Raw genomic sequence first — 18,819 nt, 5'->3', positions numbered from 1 at the left:
AGAACGTACAAGTGCAATATGTGCTATGTAAGAAAGCTAACGTTTCAGTTCCTTGCTCAGAACATGAGAACATATGAAAGCTGGTGGTTCCTTTTAACATGAGTCTTCAATATTCCCAGGTAAGAAGTTTTAGGTTGTAGTTATTATAGGACTATTTCCCTCTATACCATTTGTATTTCATTAACCTTTGACTATTGGATGTTCTTATAGGCACTTTAGTATTGCCAGTGTAACAGTATAGCTTCCGTCCCTCTAGTTAGCGCGCGCTGACTAGCTAGCCTTTTCACTTTGGTTTCACCAGCCTCATCTCGGGAGTTGATAGGCTTGAAGTCATAAACAGCGCAATGTTTGACGCACAAGGAAGAGCTGCTGGCAAAACGCACGAACGCACGAAAGTGCTGTTTGAATGAATGTTTACGTGCCTGCTTCTGCCTAACACCGCTCAGTCAGATACTTGTATGCTTGTATGCTCAGTCAGATTATATGCAATGCAGGACACGGTAGATAATACCTAGTAATATCATCAACCATGTGTAGTTAACTAGTAATTATGATTGATTGTTTTTTATAAGATAAGTTTAATGCTAGCTAGCAACTTACCTTGGCTTACTGCATTCGCGTAACAGGCAGTCTCCTTGTGGAGTGCAACTAGAGAGAGGCTGGTCGTTATTGCGTTGGACTAGTTAACTGTAAGGTTGCAAGGTTGGATCCCCCGAGCTGACAAGGTGAAAATATGTCATTCTGCCCCTGAACAAGGCAGTTAAACCACCATTCGTTCCTAGGCCGTCATTGAAAATAAGAATGTGTTCTTAACTGACTTGCCTCGTTAAATAAAGGTCTAAAAAAAATTGGCAAATCGGCGGCCAAAAATACCGATTTCCGATTGTTATGAAAACTTGAAATCGGCCCTATAATTAATCAGCCATTCCGATTAATCGGTCGACCTCTAGTCTGTTTAACCTTGAAGGACCTATTCTCATCACAAATAGTACATACTGTAGTATCTTATTTATTTGACTGCAATTGAGTGGTTTAAGTCCTAACTTGTCCATATCTCAACTTTGAACAAAATGTATGTCTCCCTTTTATGTGTAAACGTCTCATGTAGTTTCAATAGTTGGGTGACAGCTACTGGCATCAGAATGGTTTTGTATGAGAACATATGTTGCTTATCTTTCCTCAAAGGATCAGGCTCTGTACCCTTAAAGGGAGAATCTAGCAGTACAACCAAATATTACAGCACATGATCAAAGCACTTCAGTGTTTCATCCCTGAAACACAGCTGAGGCTTTATACACGTGTAATTACTGTTGTGTAACAAATATGATCATAGTACCTTTAATCGTAGAATAACTGAGGCTAGTATTTCTACAGTATGTGGGTAGAGATCGTATACTACAGTAGAGCTCAGTAAAATGCAGCATTGACTGACTGTGTGTGTGAGTGGCGTGCTGCACATCTCGACAATGCCTCATGCCTGGCCTGACGTGTCCAGTGTTCCGTTCACACTCTCAGCCTCCTGTCCCCCTCAGCCTCCTTTCCCCTCCACTCCTCCTCATCCTCTATTAGGGCTCTGTGTGTCCTCCTAGTTTCACCAGAGCAGCCTCCTGTCTCTTTGTCCCATTGTCCCTCCACCCTCTGTGTGTCCACTAGCATCACCAGGGCGAGACCGGCCCTGCAGACATCTATAGAGGCTGCCAGCCCATTCCCCTAATCCCTTCAGACAGCCAGACGTCACTTCTGTGCTGCGGCACAGTATAGACTTCTGCTCACAGTAGAGTCCGTTTTAGATGTTCAGCATAGTACAATGTAGCCAGTAGGCCATATCCCTAAAATAGACAACCAGTGATGGCAGTTATATTTCCGGTCAGTCAGTGGCTGATGTCATTGGAGCAGGGCCTGTGTTGCTGCATCCTGCTCTAATGAAATTGAATGAATCTTTCCTCTGGACAAGCCTAAATGTGTGTCAGTTTGTACTGTGTGTTTGTCACTGTGTGTGTCTGTCTGTATCTCTGTGCCTCAACATGATGGAGCTTTCTGATTCTGAAGTAGATGGCCATACAGCCAGGATGTTGTTGTGTAAACAAAGAGGAGCTTCCGTAGCCAATCAATCTGCTGCTCCAAAGCCTCTTCTGGGGGACCTGGGACCCTTGTTAGCCAATTAGACTGCTGCATCTGCTGGCTCCAGCTGCTGACAGCAGATAAATAGCAGACTGTGGATTCATCAGGGCTGAGAGTTATGACTTTCTTCTACGTCCCAAATGGCAACCTATTCCCTATTTAGTGCAATACTTTTGACCAGAGCCCAGGGACACCTCCTCCCTATCTTTTCTGTTTCCCAATCCCCAAGGCTGGTCTCACTCTCTCATCCCCAGAGTCAGGAGCAATCGCTGACCCCTGACCTCCCGGCGAAGCAGTTATTTCAGCCCTCTGCCTTCTGTTGGGCTGTTTTATTGTTCTTCTCTTCCTATCCCCGCACAACAGGGGACATAACTCATCCAACCATTGTCCTCTCCTCTTTTCCTCTCCTCATTCCCATCTGTCGCCATTGTCGGCACATTACCAGGAACATTGCCATCAGTCTTAAAGCATCTGATAAAGAAAGAAAACATAGCTAGTAGTACTGCAATTGTCTGTCAGATAGTCCCCTCTATAACACTGTATGATTACTAAGAAGAGTGGTGTCAGTCGGTACTGTATTCTAAATGATTGCGTTGAGTAGATGCATAGTGACATTTGATCGTACAGAGGAAGTGCTGCCTGAGCTGTTTTATGTGGTCTGCAGCAGCAGGCCAGCGTGCCGTGAAGTTGACACTGAGGCAGTTACAGTCCGTTATATAAATAAGCAGGATCGTATCTGACCTTTATGCTTACACTGGGCTTAGTAGCAGGAGGAGTACGTCCCAAATGGCACCCTTTTTGGTAGTGCACTACTCTGGTCAATATGTAGGGAATGTAATTTGGGATGCAACCTGGGGCTCTGTGATGTTCTTGTACCATGTTTAGTTGAAAAACCCTGATGAAGCCATACACCGGAGCTAATGGTTTTAACAATAAACAATTGTTTTTAAAGTGAACTTCCATTGTTTTCCCAAGAGTTTCTGAAACTGGTTTAATCTATTTAAGTATTTTATCAGGCTAACTTCATTGGTATGGTGTTTTGGCTGACACACCTGTGTTTGCATGAAGGGGATGTATTGTCATTCACACAGCTTGTGTTATGATGAGCTGTGAGGATGGAAATAAAAGGTGTGACAGTGGAGGAATCTAGGCTAGGCTACAAGTGTCCAAACCACTCCTGCTTGAACTAGTGTAGGAGGAATCTAGGCTAGGGGACAAGCGTCCAAACCACTCCTGCTTGAACTAGTGTAGGAGGAATCTAGGCTAGGGGACAAGCGTCCAAACCACTCCTGCCTGAACTATGCAGCAAATATTCACACATCAAATACTCTCTCTTTTCGAGCAAAATTATTGATTGAGATAATAAAAACATTGAGTTGTGGATTGTGATTGTTAAGGGAAATACTCTGTGGTTTTTGAGAAATGGGAATCCAATTTATAATAAGTTGTGGAGTGCAAATAGAATTGTGCTGCTGGTTGAGCACAAGGGACATTGGAAATGGAATGGCAACAAGCCTACTAAGTGAACTGCTCTTTGCCAGGATTATTATCCAAAAGGAAAGTGAGTAGTAGGTTACGTCCCAAATGGCACTCTATTCCCTATATAGTGCACTACTTTTGACCAGGGTCCATAGGAAAATAGGGTGCCATTTGGGACACTGGCATATTCCGCTGCCTCCAGTCCAGTTACCAAAACGACCAGACGTAGTCAGCTACCTCCAGTCCAGTTACCAAAATTGTGTCCTTGTTCAGGCATGGCAGTTCATTGTGTTAACAGTTCGCACAGACCGATGGCCTTCTGAAGCCAGCTATAAATACCCTAGCATTTCTGGCCCAAAATACACATGAGCTAGTGCAAATGGATACGCTGGTCCCCACACAATAGTCCTAGTAGCAATGTATGAGAAGTTGAGGTCATTACTGGGTTATTATGCTATAGGCTCAGGCTTTTCCAATGGACTACACATTTGTGAGTGAACTGGATGTTAGCTGTCCTTCTCAATGGCTATGTACTGAACAGTAAGCTGCTTTTAGGAAGTCTCTTCCTGCCTTCCCTCAGTGCTTTTATTTGATATAGCCAAGTCTTAATGGTCTCTCAGACATCCCATTTGCAGGGTGGACATTCTGAACCACCTGACTTCAAAGGGTGAAGTAATCTCCCACAGCCTCAACCTGGGACAATGTGTTTCCCTCAAATGAGATTTGAGACCAGCTACAGGAGAGCGAGAGAGAGACAGCCTCAGGCTACAGGGTCAATGATTCTCTGGGGGCTACAGGAAGCCGCGGGGAAGGGGACTGTTGCTGTTCTAATGAGCTGCTAATTGATATCCAACAGTACACAGAACACCCCATTTAGAATCTCACTGGGAATTCCATGGAAGAGAAAATATCCCTTTTTAAAGAGGAACACCCTCGGAGTTGCTTGGCGTGCATGTTTTACTTTAGTGAGTGGGTTTATAATGCGATACTCTCAGTTCTGTATTTCCACTTTGAGGACAGAACTATTTAGGAGGTGTGTACTCCATGTGGATCCATCTCTAATTGTTACTAACAGGTCTCTAATGCGGTCCATTTCAATCACATTTATTTTATAAAGCCCTTTTTACATACGCATTCGTCCTTTGTTGTTGAGGTTGTTTACGTTGGGACTGGGACACACTGCATTAGTTAGTGCCCTGGGAAAACACCTCTAGTAATAAAACTTGTTGCTTGGCCAGTAGAACTTGTACTTGCTGATACAGGTCACTCAAGCATCCCATCTTAGTAAAAACAAGCAATAGGTTAAGATGGAGGAGCAGGAAAAACCTGGAGCATTGCCTCTTGTTCTTCAGGAGAAGTCAGACATATAGGCGACGTTGGAAATCTGATTACAGTCCTGACTTAGAGAGTAATGGGAAAAGCGGCTCGCTTGCCTTGCACTCAGGCTTCTGCTCCATTCAAAGGAAGCCATTCTTATTTCCCTTGAGTGTGCTGTAGTTAAGCCACAAAGCAGATCTGAACCGACAAACTACCCTGTTTCGGCTGTTTAGGAGATATAACAAAGTGTTGGAAGGAGATGCTGATAGACAATAGCTGGAATAATTGCCCTGTTCTAAAGCATCTATTATACCTACTCCCCATGCAACATTTTCAGATTAAAGTTTTTGTCTGCACCTTGGGGCAACCCCTGTGGAGTTGTATGTCTGTGTTTCTGTTATTATAGAGAATGAAAACAGGAGTCGGTTAGGGAGTCCCCAAGCTTCCAACAGTGCACAGAGCTATGTCAACCACTTCATCTGAGAACCTACAGTACCAGTCAAAGGTTTGGACACTCCTACTCATTCAAGAGGTTTTATTTTTACTATTTTCTACATTGTAGAATAATAGTGAAGACGTCAAAAATATGAAATACAGTGCCTTGCGAAAGTATTCGGCCCCCTTGAACTTTGCGACCTTTTGCCACATTTCAGGCTTCAAACATAAAGAAATAAAACTGTATTTTTTTGTGAAGAATCAACAACAAGTGGGACACAATCATGAAGTGGAACGACATTTATTGGATATTTCAAACTTTTTTAACAAATCAAAAACTGAAAAATTGGGCATGCAAAATTATTCAGCCCCTTTACTTTCAGTGCAGCAAACTCTCTCCAGAAGTTCAGTGAGGATCTCTGAATGATCCAATGTTGACCTAAATGACTAATGATGATAAATACAATCCACCTGTGTGTAATCAAGTCTCCGTATAAATGCACCTGCACTGTGATAGTCTCAGAGGTCCGTTAAAAGCGCAGAGAGCATCATGAAGAACAAGGAACACACCAGGCAGGTCCGAGATACTGTTGTGAAGAAGTTTAAAGCCGGATTTGGATACAAAAAGATTTCCCAAGCTTTAAACATCCCAAGGAGCACTGTGCAAGCGATAATATTGAAATGGAAGGAGTATCAGACCACTGCAAATCTACCAAGACCTGGCCGCCCCTCTAAACTTTCAGCTCATACAAGGAGAAGACTGATCAGAGATGCAGCCAAGAGGCCCATGATCACTCTGGATGAACTGCAGAGATCTACAGCTGAGGTGGGAGACTCTGTCTATAGGACAACAATCAGTCGTATATTGCACAAATCTGGCCTTTATGGAAGAGTGGCAAGAAGAAAGCCATTTCTTAAAGATATCCATAAAAAGTGTTGTTTAAAGTTTGCCACAAGCCACCTGGGAGACACACCAAACATGTGGAAGAAGGTGCTCTGGTCAGATGAAACCAAAATTGAACTTTGGCAACAATGCAAAACGTTATGTTTGGCGTAAAAGCAACACAGCTCATCACCCTGAACACAACATCCCCACTGTCAAACATGGTGGTGGCAGCATCATGGTTTGGGCCTGCTTTTCTTCAGCAGGGACAGGGAAGATGGTTAAAATTGATGGGAAGATGGATGGAGCCAAATACAGGACCATTCTGGAAGAAAACCTGATGGAATGGTTCAAAAATAAACATATCCAGGTGTTAGAATGGCCAAGTCAAAGTCCAGACCTGAATCCAATCGAGAATCTGTGGAAAGAACTGAAAACTGCTGTTCACAAATGATCTCCATCCAACCTCACTGAGCTCGAGCTGTTTTGCAAGGAGGAATGGGAAAAAATTTCAGTCTCTCGATGTGCAAAACTGATAGACATACCCCAAGCGACTTACAGCTGTAATCGCAGCAAAAGGTGGCGCTACAAAGTAATTTTGCACGCCCAATTTTTCAGTTTTTGAGTTGTTAAAAAAGTTTGAAATATCCAATAAATGTCGTTCCACTTCATGATTGTGTCCCACTTGTTGTTGATTCTTCACAAAAAAAATACAGTTTTATATCTTTATGTTTGAAGCCTGAAATGTGGCAAAAGGTCGCAAAGTTCAAGGGGGCCGAATACTTTCGCAAGGCACTGTAACACATATGGAATCATGTAATAACTAAAGAAATGTTCAACAAATCAAAATATATTTGGGATTCTTCAAAGTAGCCACCCTTTGCCTTTGACAGTTTTTCACACTTGGAATTCTCTCAACCAGCTTCAACTGGAATGCTTTTCCAGAGCACTTGTTGTATGCGTTTCATTCACTCTGCAGTTCAATTAATCCCAAACTATCTCAATTGGGGTGAGGTTAGGTGATTGGAGGCCAGGTCATCTGATGTAGCACTTCATCACTCTCCTTGGTCAAATAGCCTTTACACAACTTGGAGGTGTGTTGGATCATTGTCCTGTTGAAAAACAAATGATAGTCCCACTAAGCGCAAACCAGATGGGATGGTGTATCGCTGCAGAATGCTGTGGTAGCCATGCGGGTTAAGTGTGCCTTGAAATCTAAATGAATGAATCACAGACCGTGTCACCAGAAAAGCTCCCCCACACCATCACACCTCCATGCTTCACAGTGGGAACCACATGCGGGGATCATCTGTTCACCTATTCTGTGTGTCACAATGACACGGCAGTTGGCACCAAAAATCTCATTTGGACTCATCAGACTAAAGGACAGATTTCCACCAGTCTAATGTCCATTGCTCATGTTTCTTGGCCCAAGCATATCTCTTCTTATTGGTGTCCTTTAGTAGTGGTTTCTTTGCAGCAATTTAACCATGAAGGCCTGATTCACACAGTCTCCTCTAAACAGTTCATGTTGAGATGTGTCTGTTATTTGAACTCTGAAGTATTTATTTGGGCTGCAATTTGAGGCTGGTGACTCGAATGAACTTATCCTCTGCAGCAGACGTAATTCTGGGTCTTCCTTTCCTGTGGCGGTCCCCATGAGAGCCAGTTTCATCACAGTGCTTGATGGTTTTTGCAACTGCACTTAAAGAAACTTTTAAAGTTCTTAATTTCTGCATTGACTGACCTTCATGTCTTAAAGTAATGATGAACTGTCATTTCTCTTTGCTTATTTGAACTGTTCTTGCCATAATATGGACTTGGTCTTTTACCAAATAGGGCTATCTTCTGCATACCACCCCTACCTCGTCACAACAAATTAAGGAAATAAATTACACAAATTAGCTTAACAAGGCACACCTGTTAATTGAAATGCATTCCAGGTGAAGCCTGTTGAGAAAATGCCAAAAGTGTGCAAAGCAAGCATCAAGGAAAAGGGTGGCTACTTTGAAAAATCTCATATTTTGATTTGTTTAACACTTCTTTGGTTTCTATATGATTCCATGTGTTATTTCATAGTTTGTCTTCTATTATTCTATAATGTAGAAAATAAAGAAAAACCCTTGAATTAGGTGTTCAAACTTTTGACTGGTACACTATTTCTCAAACTGCCATTATAGAACCTATTTCAAACTGCTGTTAACCATTGGGGTGCCCATTGACTTTCTCAAGTTGAGCAGCAATATATTTTAGCCCACATTTAAAGCCAGACAGAAAATCTAAATCAAATCAGGCAGTTTACCTTGTTGTTCTTGAGCACTGGGACTATGGTGGTCAGCTTGAAACATGTAGGTATTACAGACTCGGTCAGGGATGGTTGAAAATGTCAGTGAACACACTTGCCAGTTGGTCAGCGCATGCTCGGAATACACATCCTGGTAATCCATCTGGTCCTGCGGCCTTGTGAATGTTGACATGGTTAAAGGTATTACTCACATCGGCTACAGAGAGTGATCACACATTCGTCAAGAACAGCTGATGCGCTCATGCATGCTTCAGTGTTGTTTGCCTCCACACGAGCATAGAAGTAATTTAGTTTGTCTGGTAGGCTCGTATCACTGGGCAGCTCACGGCTGTAATAGTTTGCAAGCCCTGCCACATCTGATGAGCGTCGGAGCCGATGTAGTAGGATTCAATCTTAGTCCTGATTTGACGCTTTGCCTGTTTGTCGGAGGGCATAGCGGGATTTCTTATAAGCATCCGGTTTAGAGTCCCGCTCCTTGAAAGAGGCAACTCTAGCCTTTAGCTCAGTGCGGTTGCCTGTAATCCATGGCTTCTGGTATGTTTGTACAGGCGCTGTGGGGAAGACGTCATCGATGCACTTATTGATGAAGCCAGTGACTGATGTGGTGTACTCCTCAATGCCATCAGAAGAATCCTGGAACATATTCCAGTCTTTGCTAGCAAAACAGTCCTGTAGTTTAGCATCTGCATCATCTGACCACTTCCATATTGAGCGAGTCAATAACTTCCTGCTTTAGTTTTTGCTTGTAATCAGGAGGATAGAGTTATGGTCAGATTTGTAAAATGGAGAGTAAGGGAGAGCTTTGTATGCGTCTTTGTGTGTGGATTAAAGGTGGTCTAAAGTTTTAGATTTTTTTCTTCCTCTGGTTGCACATGATCATGCTGGTAGAAATGAGGTAAAACGTATGTTTCCCTGCATTAAAATCCCTGGCCACTAGGTGCGCTGCCTCTGGATGATCATATTTTTGTTTGCTTATGGCCTTAAACAGCTTGTTGAGTGTGGTCTTTGTGCCAGCATCGGTTTGTGGTGCTAAATAGACTTCTGCAAAAAATATAGACAAACTTTCTTGATAAATAGTGTGGTCTACAGCTTATCATGAGATACTCTACCTCATGCGAGAAAAACCTCGAGACGTCCTTAATATTACATTTCGTGCACGAGCTCTTATTGACAAATAGACACAGACCACCACCCCTTGTCTTACCAGAGGCAGCTGTTCTATCTTGCTAATGCACAGAAAACCCAGCCAGCTGTATGTTATCCATGTCGTCGTTCAGCCACAACTCGGTGAAACCCAAGATATTACAGTTAATGTCCCGTTGTTAGGATAGTCTTGATCGGAGCGCATCCATTTTATTATCCAATGATTGCTGGTTGGCTAATAGGACTGATGGTAGAGGAGGATTACGCACTTGCCATCGGATTCTTACAAGGCACCCCGACCTACGTCCCAGATATCTGTCTCTTCTTCATGCGAATGACTGGCCTTGTCGGGTGTCTGACGTAAATGTGTCCAACTCGTTAAAGAACAAATATTAGTCCAGTATGAGGTGCTACTAAAGGCATAAGAAAGAGCTGTATAATGACATTTGGAAGAGTTGTATAAATAGTAGGCTTGGGCAGTATCCAGATCATCATACCGGGATATTCTGTAATAATGGCACTGGACACAAACCCCACTGTACTTGTAAAATCCCATAGCGAATAACTAAATGTGAACGATCACATTAAATGTATACAGTCTCTGACCTAAGCTATTTCCAGGACAGACATCCCAGCTCATAAAGTTATACAAGTATCTAAACAATGCTACACAGTTTGCTGTATGCACAGCACAGCTCTTGATCCAGGAGGGGATTATCTGTTACCAAGCAAAGCTTGATTTTGGAAAAAGCTAACAGCTAAATAGCTACTAAATTAGCAAACCGAATGCACAACTGCAGAGCATTTAGCATATTTTAGATAGTTAATATAATAGCTTTAAAATTTCTAGCTGAAAAACAGTTATAAATTCCATACTATAACTAGATCACCTGGTGTGTGCACTGCACAACAGTGATTCACAAGGTTCCAGTCTTTCTTCATGTAAACAAACACCCCACTGAGTGGGGACTACCGGTAAGCTTCATAATGAAAAATTGTGTTGACTGTATTGAAAAAAACAGTCCATGGCCATCTCCAAATAATCCAGTATACGGTATACCACCCAAGCCTAAAAGACATTAGGAAGAGCTGTATAAAAGATATTAGAAAGAGCTTGTCGGGAAGTGTGCGGTGTGCCTGACTACACAAGTGGCAATGAGTAAACACTACAAAACAGTTCAAGTTTCAGATGCTTTTACTTTGTCTTACGGCTCTTACTTGCTAAGATTTTAGTGTCTCTGGAGTTTTAGTCCACAAAGCCGTTGAGGCAGGAGAGTAGTTAAAGATGGCGGCCACCTGTAGTCTCAGGCGGTGGCTTCACTGGCAGAGTCCGCAACTCTCCTTCTGAGGAGTCTGTAGACGGTGAGAGAAACAAAGAGTAGGCATGCTGTGTCTTCCTAACTGCTCCCATTGAGTGAGGTCCAGTCTGCACACTCTTGCCAGTCAGTTGATTAGGGAATGCCTTGCAGGTGTGCTGATTAGTAATCCTGCACAGGTGTGTTGGGTGAGCAGCGCTGTGGTGCTGTCTTCGGCTGAACTGAGTGCTGCTGTCCACTGTGTTGCAGTCCGTGCCGCTGTCCATGGTGCTGAAGTGAGTGCACCTGTGCAGAGGTAGGTGGCACTGTCCATGTTGCTGAACTGGGCATTCTTCAGCCACAGTTAGGCATGGGCATTTCACGGTGCCACAGAGCTGCATAAAGACGTTAGGGGGAGCTGCATGAAGACGTTAGGGGGAGCTGCATGAAGACGTTAGGGGGAGCTGCATGAAGACGTTAGGGGGAGCTGCATGAAGACGTTAGGGGGAGCTGCATGAAGACGTTAGGGGGAGCTGCATGAAGACGTTAGGGGGAGCTGCATGAAGACGTTAGGGGGAGCTGCATGAAGACGTTAGGGGGAGCTGCATGAAGACGTTAGGGGGAGCTGCATGAAGACGTTAGGGGGAGCTGTGAGACATAAAGGCAAGAGCATTGTAGCAGAATAATGGAAGAGAGGAGAGGCAGGAATGTGAATGCACATATTTATCTCAGCAATTTATCAATGAAATGGAGACACTAAGTGTCATTCCGGGATACAGATGAATGTAGTAATTTTATACGGAAATCATACCGTATGAACAGAATTTAATGATAGCCTGGTAGTATCAGCACTTAAAACAGTGATTTAAAATATTTGGATACATTCCATAGACTTGTTGTGAAACAGGACTGTGGTAGTCTAATATGAGCTGATCTGTATGGATGAAGACAGAGGTTTTCATCTACTTCCTCATATCCTTTCTAATCAGCATGTGGCCAATGGGACCTGGGGGACAGGTGGGCTGCCTCACCTGAGCCCTGTCTACTGCCTGACCCCTAGTCTTCCTGTGTGTCTAGACTGGTGTATTAATATCCCCCTCCTCTTTCCCCCACCCATAAATCGTTGCTTTGCCATCTATTTTAACTCTAATCACTGCCCTTTCAGCAAGTGTACTCTCTGAGAGGGCAACACAGACCACGTCTAGGCTGTATGTTTTGTCATGTAATAAGGTGTTTCCAGTTTACATCTCTCACTTCTACACAGATATCTCAGAATGATGCTAGACACTTGTTCAGACACATCCAAAACATTTGTTCAAATACATTAGTTGTAGAGCCAATAACTCATGCATGAAAACTCATAGATAAAGCACTACAAAATGTTCCCTGCAGGGGTAAAAATGTACAAATAATTAGGAAATCTAAAATGTCCATGTGAAACCCTTGAGGGAATCTAATTATTGTGACTCAGACAGTTAGTCTGAAGAAGCCTATTGTACGCCAGTGGCATTCTATCCTCATGAATGCAATTTTCTTTGTCATAAATGGCACCCTATTCCCTATGGGCCCTGGTCAAAAGTAGTGTACTATATAATGAAGGGGTGCCATTTGGGATGCATACCAAATCTAATTTTGGCCTGTGTTTGAAGAGAGTGCAAAGCAGACAGACAACTGCATTGGGTAGTGGACTAGAATGGAGGAGCTCAGTGGTGAGCTATGGTGAAGAAGGGGCTCTGAAGCCAAACAGAGTTGAAATTCAATTTGGGATGTTGGTAATGTTTCCTTAAGTCAGTTTTGATGAAATCTTAGCTACTGACGGATCTCTGGGTAAACAAATACCTCTGTCAGTTCCTAAACTTCTGAAATCCCTCCTTCTGTGCTCCTATAATTATTTGTAAATAAATCATGTATATTTGTCACTGCATTATTCATGTTGTGCTTTTATTTTGTTCTCTTGTCTATTCAACATCAATTGAGGCTTGTACCTTTTTCAAGTGATCATGTATAGGTCATCCTGTGCTCTCACGGAAACCAAACAAAGACAGTGCAACTTGACAAGCAGAATGTTGTCAAACAGCTGTCTGTCTCTGTCTGTCTTTCTAACTCTCTGTTGTAATGTCATAATGAGTAGTTACATGCACAAAAATGAATGTAGGCATCTTAGAAGTAGTTTTCACGTACAGACTATATGTCCAAACTCAGAATCAAATATGCTTATTAGGGATGCACGATATATTGGTGAACATATCGGAATCAGACGATATCTATGGGGGTACCACAGGGTTCAATTCTCGGGCCGACTCTTTTCTCTGTATATATCAACGATGTCGCTCTTGCTGCGGGTGATTCCCTGATCCACCTTTCCATAGACGACACCATTCTGTATACATCTGGTCCTTCTTTGGACACTGTGTTAACTAACCTCCAAACGAGCTTCAATGCCATACAATACTCCTTCCGTGGCCTCCAACTGCTCTTATATGCTAGTAAAACTAAATGCATGCTTTTCAACCGTTTGCTGCCCACACCAGCCCGCCCGACTAGCATCACTACTCTGGATGGTTCTGACTAAGAATACGTGGACAACTACAAATACCTAGGTGTCTGGCTAGACTGTAAACTCTCCTTCCAGACTCTTATTAAACATCTCCAATCCAACATTAAATCTAGAATCGGCTTCCTATTTTGCAACAAAGCCTCCTTCACTCATGTCGCCAAACATACCCTCGTAAAACTGACTATCCTACCGATCCTCGACTTTGGCGATGTCATTTACAAAATAGCTTCCAATACTCTACTCGGCAAACTGGATGCAGTCTATCACAGTGCCATCCGTTTTGTCACCAAAGCCCCTTATACCACCCACCACTGTGACCTGTATGGTCTAGTCAGCTAGCCCTCGCTACATATTCATCGTCAGACCCACTGGCTCCAAGTCATCTATATGTCTATGCTAGGTAAAGCTCTGCCTTATCTCAGCTCACTGGTCACGATAACAACACCCACCTGTAGAACGTGCTCCAGCAGGTATATCTCACTGGTCCTCCCCAAAGCCGCCTTTCCTTCCAGTTCTCTGCTGCCAATGACTGGAACGAATTGAAAAAATCCCTCACTAACTTTTAACATCAGCCATCTTAGCAGCTAACCGATCCCTGCAGCTGTACATAACCCATCTGTAAATAGCCCACCCAATCTACCTACCTCATCCCCATGTTGTTTTTATGAACTTTTCTGCTCTTTTGTACACCAGTATTTCTACTTGCACATCATCATCTGCACATCTATCACTCCAGTGTTAATTAGCTAAATTGTAATTACCCCGCTACTATGGCCTATTTATTGCCTTACCTCCTCACGCCATTTGCACACACTGTATATAGACTTTCTTTTTTGTCTATTGTGTTGTCTGCGTACAGTCAATACGCGTACAGTCAATACGCTTGTTTATTCCATGTGTAACTCTGTGTTGTTGTTTGTGTCTCACTGCTTTGCTTTATCTTGGCCAGGTCCCAGTTGTAAATGAGAACTTGTTCTCAACTAGCCTACCTGGTTAAATAAAGGTGAAATAATAAGAAATAAAAAATAAAGTTAAAAATGCTATAATCGTATCAGCCCATGTCTAGTTTAACGCCCCGATGTGCAAAACCGATGTCAAAGCTGACGTGCATACCTATATAACGTAGCTACATGACGTAATGATGCCACGTAAAATGTTGCGCTATATTTTGCGCCATATGTGAGCGATACTAGCCCACAATGTCTGCTGTGTGGATTGAGCAGTCTACAAGTCGAGCAGTCATTTGAAAGAGTAAGTTGTCTCACTCTAATTTTCTTAAAGGCGAAATTCATTAAAGCCAGGATAATGGAATTTATTGCCCTTGTTAATCAACCGTTCTCTGTCGTGTGTGATGTTGGCTTTCGCCGACTGGTCGAGCACCGGTACACACTACCAAGTGAGCTATTTTTCAGATGTTGCCCGACCGGAGTTACACAGTAATAATGTCACTGGTATTAGCTTCACGGCATACTATGGAATGCCGTTTGGATCTTTGCGTGTCAAAAAAGATACAGTAGCACTGTCAAAGCTGTACAAAAAAGTCTGCTAACAAGCAAACACCGGCCACGAACGTTGTTTACAATACCTCGTTGGTAATAAAGCATCATTTGTTCAGCCGCAACTTCTGGGGTAGTGAGCTTTAGCTTTGTACCAAGCTAGCACCAATACATCCATCCTGAAAACAATAACCAGTAGAACCTGCAGTCATTTTCATTATTCTTAGCAATGATTTAGGAATGCTTGTGAGTAAGTATTAGCTAGGTAATCACTTGTTCTTCACCTATTGAAATTGAACTTCAGTTCATGAAAATAAATAGCTAGTCAGCTTTGGGCAACAGGGCTAAGTTGCTAATGTTATAAGCAGTCAGCTAGCTTCATCTGGCTAGTGAGGCTCAACCGCACTGGGTTATGTGTTGTGAAGCTAGCCACAATAAGGATTAGGCACAATAGTGTAATTTGCGGTTTGCCTTCAAAATGAAAGAATGTCATTGACAGTAATGCAAATGAATACAAATAGTAGAATTATGCCATACTTTTATTTTTAAGGCTAACCGGAAAGTACACTATTGTGGCTAATCCTTATTGTGGCTAGCTTCACATAGATTGTTCCAACCTCCATTAATCAAATAAGAACTGTCTTATAAATTAGGGTTATTTTAGATGATAACACCTAGTTATCATGATGACATATAGTTAGCTAGCTACTGAAACAGATGTCGTTTTATTTGACACGTCAAATAGTGTTATTTGAGGTGTATCATTTTTGACACACAAAGACCCAAACTGTGTTCCATAGAAATCCTGGTTGTGAATGAAACGACGAAACAGCACATCAAGTAAGTGAAAGAAGTAGGTTTTGATTATGTTTTACTGGTAATGGGACATACGTAAATGCCAACAAAATAACTTTTGTGTGTGTGTGTAACCTTATTTAACTAGGCAAGTCCGTTAAGAACAAATTCTTATTTATAATGACTGCCCGGACGACGCTGGGACAATTGTACTTCGCACAATGGGACTCTCAATCAGGGCTGGATGTGATACAGCCTGGATTCGAACCAGGGACTGTAGTGATGCCTCTTGCTCTGAGATGCAGTGCCTTAGACCACTGCATCCGTGTGTGTGTTAACTATTTAACTGTACTAGAATGCTTAAAAGGCCACTAAAATTGTAAATATTGGTTATCGGTATCAGGGGGTTTTTGGCAAGGGAAATATCGGTATCTGCCAAAAATGTCATATCGGTGCATCACTAATGCTTATTATTTTGATTGGCAATTTTCTTCATTTATCAGAGTGCCACCAGGTAGCCTGATTTCAGATGTGTCTATGTAAACAGGATTATTAGTGAAATAATTATTATTGGAAAGCATGTAAAACGTTTTAATCAAACTATGCTGAACAAAAATATAAATGCAACATGTAAAGTATTGGTCCCATGTTTCATGAGCTGCAAAAAGAATGTGCACACATTTGTTTACATCCCTGTTAGTGAGCATTTCTCTTTTGCCAAGATAATCCATCCACCTGACAGGTGTGGCATATCAAGAACAGCATGATCATTACACAGGCCACTCTAAAATGTGTCATTTTGTCACACAACACAATGCCACAGATGTCACAAGTTTTGAGGGAGTGTGAAATTGTCATGCTGAATTTAATGTTAATTTGTCCACCATAAGTTGCCTCCACGTCATTTTAGAAAATGTGGCGGTACATCCAACCGGCCTCACATCCAGCTTCTTCACCTGCGGGATCGTATGAGACCAGCCACCCAGACAGCTAATGAAATTGTGGGTTTGCACAACCAAAGAATTTCTGCAAAAACTGTCAGAAACCGTCTCAAGCTCATCGGCGTGCTCGTTGTCCTCACCAGGGTCTAGACCTGACTGCATTTCTGCATCGTAACCGACTTCAGTGGGCAAATGCTCACTACTGGCATGCTGGAGAAGTCTGGTCTTGATGGATGAATCACGGTTACAACTGTATGATGGTAGACGGCATGTATGGCCTTGTGAGGGCGAGCAGTTTGCTGATATCAACATTGTGAACAGTGCCCCATTGTGGCTGTGGGGTTATGGCATGGGCAGGCATAAGCTACGGACAACAAACACAATTGCATTTTATCAATGGCAATTTGAATGCACAGAGAAACCGTGACGAGATCCATTGTTGTGCCATTCATCTGCCGCCATCACCTCATATTTCAGCATGATGATGCGCGGCCCCATGTTGCAAGGATCTGTAAACAATTCCTGGAACCTGAAAATGTCCCAGTTCTTCCACTCATCAGACATGTCACCCATTAAGCATGTTTCGGATGCTCTGGATCGACTTGTACGACAGCATGTTCCAGATCCCGCCAATATCCAGCAACTTCGCACACCCATTGAAGAGGATTGGGACAACATTCCACAGGCCACAATCAACAGCCTGGTCACCTCTATGCGAAGGAGATGTGTCGCGCTGCATGAAGCAAATGGTGTTCACACCAGAGGCTGACTGGTTTTCTGATCCATGCCCCTATCCTTTTTTAGGGTATCTGTGACCAACCGATGCATATCTGTAGTCCCAGTCATGTGAAATTGATAGATTCTGTCCTAACGAATTTATTTAAATTGACTGATTTTCATTATATGAATTGTAACTTAGTAAAATCTTGTTGTGTTTATATTTTTGTTCAGTGTTCATCACAGTTCTTGGTGCAACACTATGTTTGCATCTAAAATGGTACCCTATTTCCCCCATAGGGATCTAGTAAAAAGTAGTGCACTATATATTGAATAGGGTTCCATCTGGGACACCCTATACACCCAATGTCAGTCCACCCACAGTTTTCCATTAACACGCGGGATCTTGCCTGCCTGCAAACACTTTGACAACAGACTCTTTCAGACATCCCACACTACAATACAGACTGAGTAACTGCACCATTACATTAAATACTGTTGTGGTTTCTGAAGGCTAGATTATTCTCTGTCGTGTATCACCACCTGTGGTTTTGTATGCCGTTGAACATTCTTTCCACTGTGTGCCAATAATTCTCTCTCCCCCTTTCTCTCTTCTGCTCTCTCTCTCTCTCTCTCTCTCGCTCTACATCTTTCCATAGTGTTTAATCATCCTTGTATGGGTTTCCCTCCATAGAGAGCTGTGCTGGGTGTCTGCCCCCTTTGTAGTGGGATCAGGATCGGGACTATGGTTCATGTTCATCATAGAGACATGTAGCACTTCACTGCCTCAGTATCTGGACACCTGGACACCTCCAGACACCTGAACACCTCCGAACACCTGAACACCTCCGAACACCTGCCTAGCCTGCTGTCTACTCATGGTGAGTCATCATGTCTCAGGTTTCACACAACTAAGACTACACCTGTCTGGCTGGCTCTACAGTCATTTAGGTCTAAACCGATGATACTCATGCTCAGCAGCTCTACAGAAACAGGCTGTTGGTGTAAAAGAGAATGTGTTCTCAATGACATACCTGATTTTTAAAAAAGGCAAGCACAAAAGTGTTCAGAGGTGTTTAATAAGCTGTACCTGTTTTGGCATAAACTGAATGAATAGTGGTTCTGTCAGTCAGGGAATGTATTTCGAGGGTATGATGTAGCTAGCTTTAACTGAATACTGTGCTTTTGTAATCAGGTTGGAACACGTATTGCAAGCTTTGATCTTGGTTAGCCCTTTAGCAGTGATGTTTGTGAACTAGTTTTTTCCATAGGAGACTAGTATGGATACAGCCCTTGTAGTAATGTCTAGCAACTACCCAGTTTTATTTGGTAGTG

The 18,819-nt window shown here is 42.7% G+C and overlaps 1 protein-coding gene across 5 annotated transcripts in view; it reads left to right on the top strand.

Annotated features, from left to right (window-relative positions):
• The window catches only part of tanc2b (tetratricopeptide repeat, ankyrin repeat and coiled-coil containing 2b), a 213,023-nt gene that overhangs the window by 12,375 nt on the left and 181,829 nt on the right, over positions 1-18,819 (top strand). For all 5 annotated transcript variants that reach the window (XM_031805234.1, XM_031805232.1, XM_031805237.1 and 2 more), the window contains exon 2: positions 18,179-18,365. The gene's annotated coding sequence lies outside the window, so the exon portion shown is untranslated. The remainder of the gene's footprint in view (positions 1-18,178; positions 18,366-18,819) is intronic.

This window comes from Oncorhynchus kisutch, linkage group LG25, assembly GCF_002021735.2.
Source record: "Oncorhynchus kisutch isolate 150728-3 linkage group LG25, Okis_V2, whole genome shotgun sequence".
NCBI lineage: Eukaryota > Metazoa > Chordata > Actinopteri > Salmoniformes > Salmonidae > Oncorhynchus > Oncorhynchus kisutch.
The sequence above is the reverse complement of the archived record's forward strand: the minus strand, read 5'-3'. Positions and strand labels throughout refer to the sequence as shown.